Here is a 9,226-nt window from a genome sequence, read left to right as displayed (position 1 = left end):
GACAAAATCTTGTTTACATTTTTTGTACTTCTTGGAATACATTAGCTTCAAAGATGTGTTTTACGCAATCACTTTTTGCAATTTTTGTGAAATTTTTTCCTCTTTGAAAATTTTTGTCCGAGGAAAGATAATAAAAATTAGACAGAGGATTTCTGTGTAGGAAATTTAGACATGAAATAAGTTAAAAGCGATACTGGTTATTATCAATTCTGTATGCTTGCTTATTTTTTAATGGAAATACTTGGCATTTTTAGGACACAAAAAGTACTTAAAAAAACTTTGAACTATTAGTACAAACACATTAATAAATTAAATTGAAATAAATAATGGGATGTAATTTAAAAGACAGAAATAATTTAATGTAAGAGTTTTAGATTTAAAAATTTGCTGACACAAATCATTTATCAGGTTTTTATAAAGTTTCATTTCATAAATAACTTAATTTTGAATATGGTATTTGAACCTATAAACATGAGTGGATACTGAAAAAGTGATAAATATATAAGAATATTATAATTTTCAGTAAGTTTTCTTATTGAATAATAAATTCTGACAGTCCTATGCTATAAGACTAGGGTCTAAGTTTGCATAAAAATTCCTCTGTTAAATAAAAGAATTTAAGTAATATCTGTAGCCTTTTTGTCAATGCATTAGAGATTTTGTAACTAATTACACGTCTTCGCTTGCAATTAGAACCATCATAAAATCCTTATTTTATCTAATCATTTCCTGAGCATTATCTTGTATATAGATTGACGTCGTCTTTGTAACTGATAATTATTACTTGCAAATTATTCTCTTGCTGGTGAACAATTAACAACCCTTTCTATTGCTGAGTTAGGGTTAACAATCTTCGCTCTCGGTATCGTCTGCCTTACGACTCAGGCGAACGTAGTTCGCGTGAACGGGCTCCCGCGCAGTTGCGCTATCCCAGACTAACAAGATGTTGACGATTTTCTAACATAAATACTCATAGCATGTAGAAAATAGAGCAGAAAAATAGTCCACAAGTCACGAGAGTGGGGAGGTTCCTAAAGATGAGAAAAAATAACACGAAAAAGTTACCTAAAAAGATGAACAAGTCGACGACGAATCCCCGCGTTCCAAACATGAGTGGGCGGAGCAAGGGGAGTTCCCAGGTGGTCACCCACCCAAGTCCTAACCCTGCCTCTGATTGCTTGTAAACTGCGGCACTGAGGCCGCAGAGACAAAGTCCTAAGAACGTGGTGAGCAACTTACATAAAAAGCCAATTAGTTATTTGCCAACTCGAAAATATTCAGCAGAATCAGGAGCTTCTCAGCATTACTGGGAGCTGCTTTGATTTGGCTGTAACTGTCTTGAAAGAGTTCAACAATTTTCCTGATGCTATCAATGCTAAAAATTTCTTGTGTTTGCTTGAAAACCGTCATTAGGTCCATCATCAATTTGAAGTCATTTTGACTAGTAGGGATTCTGGTTTCAGGCGCATTTTTAGTCTGGGTATCATCAGTTTCAGGCAACTCCCTAGTCTTGTTATCATCAATGTTAAGAGGAACATGTTGAGTAGGAGCAACTTGGGGTTTAACAGTATTAGCATAGCTAAGTCCATTGCGACTTAGCTATGCTAATGCGCAGAGCGGAAATTTTTAGAAAATTTCTTGAAATACTCACATCCGCGATATGAACTGACATGTTTTGGGGAACAGTTGCAGTAGATAGGCTCGTCAGTGCGTTTCAGGTCACACTCAGAGAAGAGATAATTCTTAGCACATTTCATGCATCGAGGAGGATGTTTGCAGCTATCCGACGAATGTCCGATTTTTGGCAGTTATAACACTGACAAACCGTACTCCTGGGTTTAAACTTCTCAATTTTAACAGCAAACTGCAACAGTCTATCAATGTTGTAGGGTTTATATTTATTTTAACTAACATTTATTTTAAGTTTAAACTACCTTTCCTGTCAAGCCTTACTTTTCCCCTGGAACTGCCAATGCCAGAGTATGTAAATTTTAGTAGAACGCGCAAGGGTTCAAATTCAGCGGAAGTATTCTGAGTTAAATAGAAAGGAAACGAGTTCAAGGTGTGCTGTTCTTACTTCACGAGCGCGGAAGTAGTTAGCCAGAAATTGAAGAACCCCGCATTTCGGCCTGTGTGCTTGCCTGGAATTATTGTTAATCGTTCAACGTGATCTTCAAGTTTGCTGAATTAGCAGCGGTATTGTAAAACGCGGTGAGGTTAGTTACTTTTAGAGAGCCTCGTAGTTAGAGTCTTGTCTTTAGTTTCTTTTCGGGTTATTATTTTTATTTGACCGCCGAGTTGGCGCAGTTTGTGAGCGTCAAGAGCACGCACTTGTAATTTATTACATTGAATAAAAAGGGACTTAAACCCTTAACAAGACTCTTTCTTTTATCCAGTTTCAACAGTCACCTCTTGGTTGCGTGCAAGTTGGAGGCGCGCAACGCTACATTGGCGCCCGAACCCTTATCGAACTGAAATGGCCGAAAATTGGATGGAAGCCGCTGGACAACACCAAGAAATGACAACTCAGTTGGAAGGATTTGGATACCTGGTCCAGACTTTGAGAGCGTCAATCAAGCCAAACGTCCATTTCGACGGAAAAAATTCCGTGGCGGTATTTCTAGAAGGTCTATAAAACCACTTTCAGCTCTACCCTGTTCCTGAAAGACAAAAAGTTGCCATCGCCTCATCCGCACTAAGAGGACAGGCCGCGCTATGGTGGAAAAATATAGGCAAATTTTTATTAGGGGAATTTGGAAGCCAGACATATACATTTAAAAATTTCAAAAAATCGTTAGTAAAGGCCTTCTTCATAGTGAAAGATCGAGCAAGGCTGGAAGCCGAACTATATAGTTTCTATCAACGGGATATAGAAGAGTTAACGGACTTTATTCTGCGAAAAATTAAACTAACGGATATGCTGTATGGGAAGAAACGCGATGCGGAGATTATTGAAATAATCTTACCAAGATTGTTACCCGCTGTTCAAGACTACTTCGAAATTAGAAACCCAAGCACATTGCAGGAGCTCTTCGAATTGGCGGTGAAGTTTCAAAATCGTAGAATAGCGGAAAAAGCTAGAGGGGCAATGTATTCTCAAAGTACCCGAAGGAAATCTTCAAATGAGGAAACCAGAAATAGAAATCGCTCTTATGGGGGAAAGAGCTATCAAGCTAACTCATCGAAACTCGAAGGTCAAGGCCCAAAAAGAAAATTCGAAAATAAACATCCGCGTACCCAGAAGGCACAGATTGAAAGGAAAGCTTTAAACGAGTAGAGGGGCCTGTGAAAGGGAGGGTCCAGACCCCGGAAGTTTTAAAAAAAAACCTCAAAAAGACATTTAAATACGGTCATCGTAAAAAACTCACAGCTACCAATTATACAAGTCCTGGTTGGCGATGTACCAGTAGAAGCCCTCCTCGATACAGGAGAAGAAGGGAATTTTATGAGCGAAAATTTCTTCAAAAAGAATTTTTATAGGGTACGATTATTTAAAACCAAAAATACGGAAATTATAGCGGCGCAAGGAAAAACATGTCACTGCATCGGGAAATTATCATTAAACATACAGGTAAAAGAGGAAAGCCTCAAAGTATTAATTTTTGTAGTGAAAAATCTGCAAAACCCTCTTATTTTAGGCATGGAGTTTTTAAGGGCCGCGAGGGCCAAATTGAATTTTCAAGACAGTTCCGTGGTACTGGAGATGGACCAGAGGGTGGTGGAACCTGTGGAGACACCGCAAGTGGACCTTAGCCATCTGAATGACCATGAAAGGCAAGCAATACAGCAAGTGGTGAGTAATTTTTCTAATTTGTTTTCAGAAAAACCGGGAAATTGTCAGAAAGTTACGCATAAGATACAAGTAACTGCCGAAAAACCTTGTAGGACTAAACCTTATCGGTACGACAAACAAAAAGACGAAATCATCGAAGAACATATTCAGGAGATGTTAAAGAATAAAATAATAACGCCCATAAATAGTGAGTACGCGAGTCCAGTCGTACTATGTAGGAAAAAGAACGAGTTTCCTCCTTCGGATAAAAGGGCTTGGAGGTTTGCTATCGATTACAGAAACTAAATAGTATTACTAAATTTCCAGTTTACCCTTTGCCGGTTATAGAGGAAATCATTACACAGATCAAATCGACAAGATACATGTCTACTTTGTACTTAACGTCTGGCTACTATCAAATAGCTATGAGACCCGAAGACGTACATAAAACCGCGTTTATAACAAAATCGGGCACTTATGCATTTTTACGCATGCCCTTTGGGTTGTGTGGGACCCCATCAACATTCCAGAGAGCTGTGGACATTGTTCTAAAGCCTGTCCTAGGAAAATCAACTTTAATTTATTTAGATGATATAATTATAGTTTAGATGATATAATTTAATTTATTTAGATGATATAATTATAGTAGTACGTTGGAACAACACATTAATGATCTACAACAAGTTTTTAAATTATTAAAAGTGGCCGGTCTTACAATTAACGCCTCAAAATGCAAGTTCGCAACTAAAGAACTTAAATATCTCGGTTATAAAATTTCGCAAAAGGGTATAGAAACGCAAGATTCAAAAATAAAAGCTATCAAGAATTTCCCACCGCCCAACACCGCCAAGAAACTTTCTTCTTTCCTTGGGTTATGTTCTTACTATCGGTCTTTCATAAAAGATTTCGCTAATATTGTTGAACCACTCTTAGTAATCAAAAGAAAGAAAGGTAAATTTACGTGGACAGCGGAAGCAAACACAGCTTTTGAAAGATTAAAAGAAGCGCTCATCAATGCCCCTGTTTTAAAATTCCCGGAGGGGGAAGAAAACCTGGAAATTGCAGCAGATGCGTCAGACTATGCGGTGGGTGCGGTTCTTATGCAAAATAGCCATCCTCTGGCATTTTTTAGTAAAACATTGAATCAGACACAAAGGAATTATACAGCTACAGAAAGAGAAACATTAGCCGTATTAATGGCTGTACACAAATTTCGAGTTTATTTCGGCAAAGCGCCAGTAACAGACTTTTCGGATCATGCGGCTGTTGGTAGACTTTACTCGGGGAAAAACCTAACGCCCAGTTTAATAAGATGGGCTTTAAAACTCCAAGAATATAATATCAGAATAAAATATAAACCGGGTAAGGAAAACAATGTAGCTGACGCACTTTCTCGTATAAAACTGGACGATGAAGGAAATGAACTTAAATGCGCTGTGTTGACTTCAAAAATTTTAGATTCTAGAGATACGATTATCACTGAACTGAAAGCTGATCCTGAATTTGGAAATATCTATGCATATTTGAAAGACCCCGAAAGCTTTGAGCACACAGATATCGATGCGATAAGAAATAGAGCAGAAAACTATGAAATAATAGATAATTTATTATTTTATACGAAAACAACAAACGAAAATCTTGAGTACAAACCAGTCATCCCAGCCTCGCTTCGATTAAGCATTTTGAAGGAATTACACGACGCGAAAACAGCGGGTCATTTAGTGGTCAGAAAGACTTTAAAAAGGGTACGCGGGGCGGTATATTTCCCGCAATTATACAAAATAGTAACGGCGTATGTCAGGTCCTGCAATCAATGTCAGTTAATAAATGATATTAATTACAGCCCGGCCGGGTACTTAAATAGCATTCGCGCTACATTTCCGAATGAAATTTTAGGCATAGATCTTCTTGGTCCCTTCCCCCAGAGCGAGTTAAATAAAAATCGTTTTCTTTTAGTAATAGTAGATCATTTTTCAAAATGGACAGAAATTGTTCCACTTAAACGCGCGTCAGCCAAAACAGTCGCGGATGCATTCTTACACAGATACATTTTAAAATACGGTGCACCAATAAAAGTCATTAACGATAACGGAAAACAATTCATTAGTCAAATATTTGAAAACATATGCAATGGACTTGGCATACGCCATATCAAAATGGTTCCGTATAGACCACAGGCAAACATAGCAGAAAGAGTGAATAAAAACATATTAAAAATAATTCGCAGTTACGTGAGCACACATCACAAGCGCTAGGATGGCTACATAAATGAATTAGCTTATGCTTTAAGAACGGCAAATCACGATACTACGGGAAAAACCCCAGCAGAATTATTTTTAGGCAGAAAGTTAATTACGCCTTTAGATAAATTATTCTTTGTGCAACAAAGAGAGCAAGAGTTTAAACAGAAAGATGTGCAAAAACTGATTGATCAGGCGCTTAAAACCTCGGATACGGCAAGAAACAAGCAAAAAACATATTATGATAGAAAACGCCGTGAAGCAGATTTTAAAGTTGGAGATAAAGTATTGAAGCGGAAATTTTCTTTATCAAGTGCCCCAGACAATTTTACGGCAAAGCTAGCTCCAAAATTTGAAGGCCCCTATGTAATTCAGGAAATCAAAGGTGTCGTATTATATCTTAAGAACGAGAGAGGGGAGGTCTGTAAAGCAAGTCCCGACCAGGTGAAAAAATACTATAATCCAAATGATTTTGAAATCCTTAAAAGTTTCTTGCAGGACTCAAGTCTAAACGAAATAGAAGGTCCAGAGATAACAACAACTGTTCCACCACCCAAGAAGCAGAGAACTGAAGAGAGACCTAGCACTTCTACAACCCGGACGACGGTATCAAAAAGAAAAAAGAAAAACTTTCAAGCTCCAGCATTTAAGAAAAACAAGAATACAGATGCACCGCGTAAAGAAACCGTGGTAAAGAGCTAAACTCCACCTACAACGGATCGCAGGAGAAATTATACATCAAGGAGAACGCGCCCAGGGCCAGAGAGTCAGGTGCCAGCAAGGCCGCCGTTCCGGAAACTGAAACGGCAACAGGAGGAACAAAAATACCAGGAACAGAAGAAATTCAAGAAGGACTCCAGGCCGGAGGACGTCAAGACCACCCGTCCCATGGAAAAACGGAAACGACAACAGCCCGACGATTACTCCGCCAAGAGGCCAGCATGCAGAGGACGCAAAAGAAAAACTAATGTGGACGACACTCGGAGGTCAGTAAGGAGAAGATTGACGTCCATGAAACCTATAACTTGGGAACAATATTGCCACAAAAGAATGACGGAGTTTCAAGCATCGAAAACTCAAAGATAAGTTAAAATCTTCTATAAAATTTTTTTTTCTCTTTTGTTCCGAAATGTTATGCATAAGTACGAAGTTCTATGTTTTGACGAAAGTCAATATGTCTCGGTTGAGACTTAGTTTTGTTTTACTTTATTTAGCTAAGGCGAAAGTATTATTTTCTTTAAGCATAAAAGCTAAGAACAAGCATTTTCTGTTGGTCGAAAGACTAATTCTGTTATGTTAAAGACAAAATTTGGCCGAAGATAAAAATAACTTCGTATTCTTGTATTAATAAGAATTTTAGTTTCAGTGCCGCCAGCTTGGCGAAGAATGAGTAAAGTAAAAATTTATTTCTCTTATTCATTTTATGGTAAATTGTAAAAATCATATGTGTTAAAATTTTGTAAATGTACGTAAATACTTGAATGTTATGTAAAAGTAGAATTTAGTCTAGAAGCATAAAATTTTAGATGCTAAAAGTAAAATGCTCAAAAGGAATGAATTCAAAATTTAAGTATTAAACTGTAGATAAAGTCATGCTTTAGAGCGAAAGCCTGCATGTTCAAAGATGAATGAGGGGGAAGTTAGAATGAATGTGTTTTGTAGGGTTCTCCACCTACACTTGAATTTTTAAGAATGTTAAAGTAGCTCATTGAGTTGTAGAATGTCGAGTAAGGTGTGTCTATTTGGTCGTTAAATTCTAACAAATCATGGTGGTTAGGGGAAGTGTTGTAAGACTAAAACACGAATATTCCCGTTTGACACCACACATGGTGGAGAGCCAGGGTAAAGTTAAATTAATGCTTGAAAAATTGAATGAATGTGAATTAAGCAATAACTAAGGAAAACGAATCGTTTAAAAACAAAAATTTATTGTGTCAAGAAAGTGTAAATTATAATGTATTTAGAAAGATACTGATACTTATTCCTTCCAGATGCTGGAAGGAAAAGACCAAGATTGATTGATGAAGTCCAGGAAAAGTTGCTGTAAGAAGAGAGAGTTATAAGTATACACAGAATTTTAGTATACAATTTGTTACATAAGATTTTTTTTGTGTAAACGAGGTTCTCGAGAGTTAGTTCAGAATTATAGAAACTTACAACAGGTCGTTTGTAGGACCTGCTTCCAAGTTTTCCAAATTCTGGCAGCGGCAAATGTAGGGTTTATATTTATTTTAACTAACATTTATTTTAAGTTTAAACTACCTTTCCTGTCAAGCCTTACTTTTCCCCTGGAACTGCCAATGCCAGAGTATGTAAATTTTAGTAGAACGCGCAAGGGTTCAAATTCAGCGGAAGTATTCTGAGTTAAATAGAAAGGAAACGAGTTCAAGGTGTGCTGTTCTTACTTCACGAGCGCGGAAGTAGTTAGCCAGAAATTGAAGAACCCCGTGTTTCGGCCTGTGTGCTTGCCTGGAAATATTGTTAATCGTTCAACGTGATCTTCAAGTTTGCTGAATTAGCAGCGGTATCGTAAAACGCGGTGAGGTTAGTTACTTTTAGAGAGCCTCGTAGTTAGAGTCTTGTCTTTGGTTTCTTTTCAGGTTATTATTTTTATTTGACCGTCGAGTTGGCGCAGTTTGTGAGCGTCAAGAGCACGCACTTGTAATTTATTACATTGAATAAAAAGGGACTTAAACCCTTAACAAGACTCTGTCTTTTATCCAGTTTCAACAGTCACCTCTTGGTTGCGTGCAAGTTGGAGGCGCGCAACGCTACAATGTTGTAGATATCATTCACATTAGGCGTAGGCTGGAGTTGAACTTGGTAAATCGGAAACGGAGCTTTAGTCTTGAAATTCCGAAGGTGTGCAATTTTGTGCACATTAAAGTGGAGTGCAGAAAGAGCATGATGAATCTTATCCACAGCAATATTAGCAGGTAAACCTTTTATCACAGTTTTAATGGGTCGGACGCTTTTATGCTTGACAAGGAAGTATCCGATAGCGCGTTGGCTTAAGAGGTTCACAATTAAATTATAGTCATTAAGCGTTTCAGGGATTACACGTAAACACTCAGGATGAAATTTACCAATAAACGTAGCATCAGTGCTTTCGCCGATAAGAGAAAGTATCTGGTGATGTTCATCTTTCGTGTTAATCATCACATGGGCTCAGTACTGAAACTGGGCTCGGAATCACATTTTCCACATTACTGCA

Source organism: Stegodyphus dumicola, chromosome 10 (genome assembly GCF_044657685.1).
Source record: "Stegodyphus dumicola isolate Sdum_Otavi_A_Nest chromosome 10, ASM4465768v1".
Taxonomy (NCBI): Eukaryota; Metazoa; Arthropoda; class Arachnida; order Araneae; family Eresidae; genus Stegodyphus; species Stegodyphus dumicola.
The sequence above is the reverse complement of the archived record's forward strand: the minus strand, read 5'-3'. Positions refer to the sequence as shown.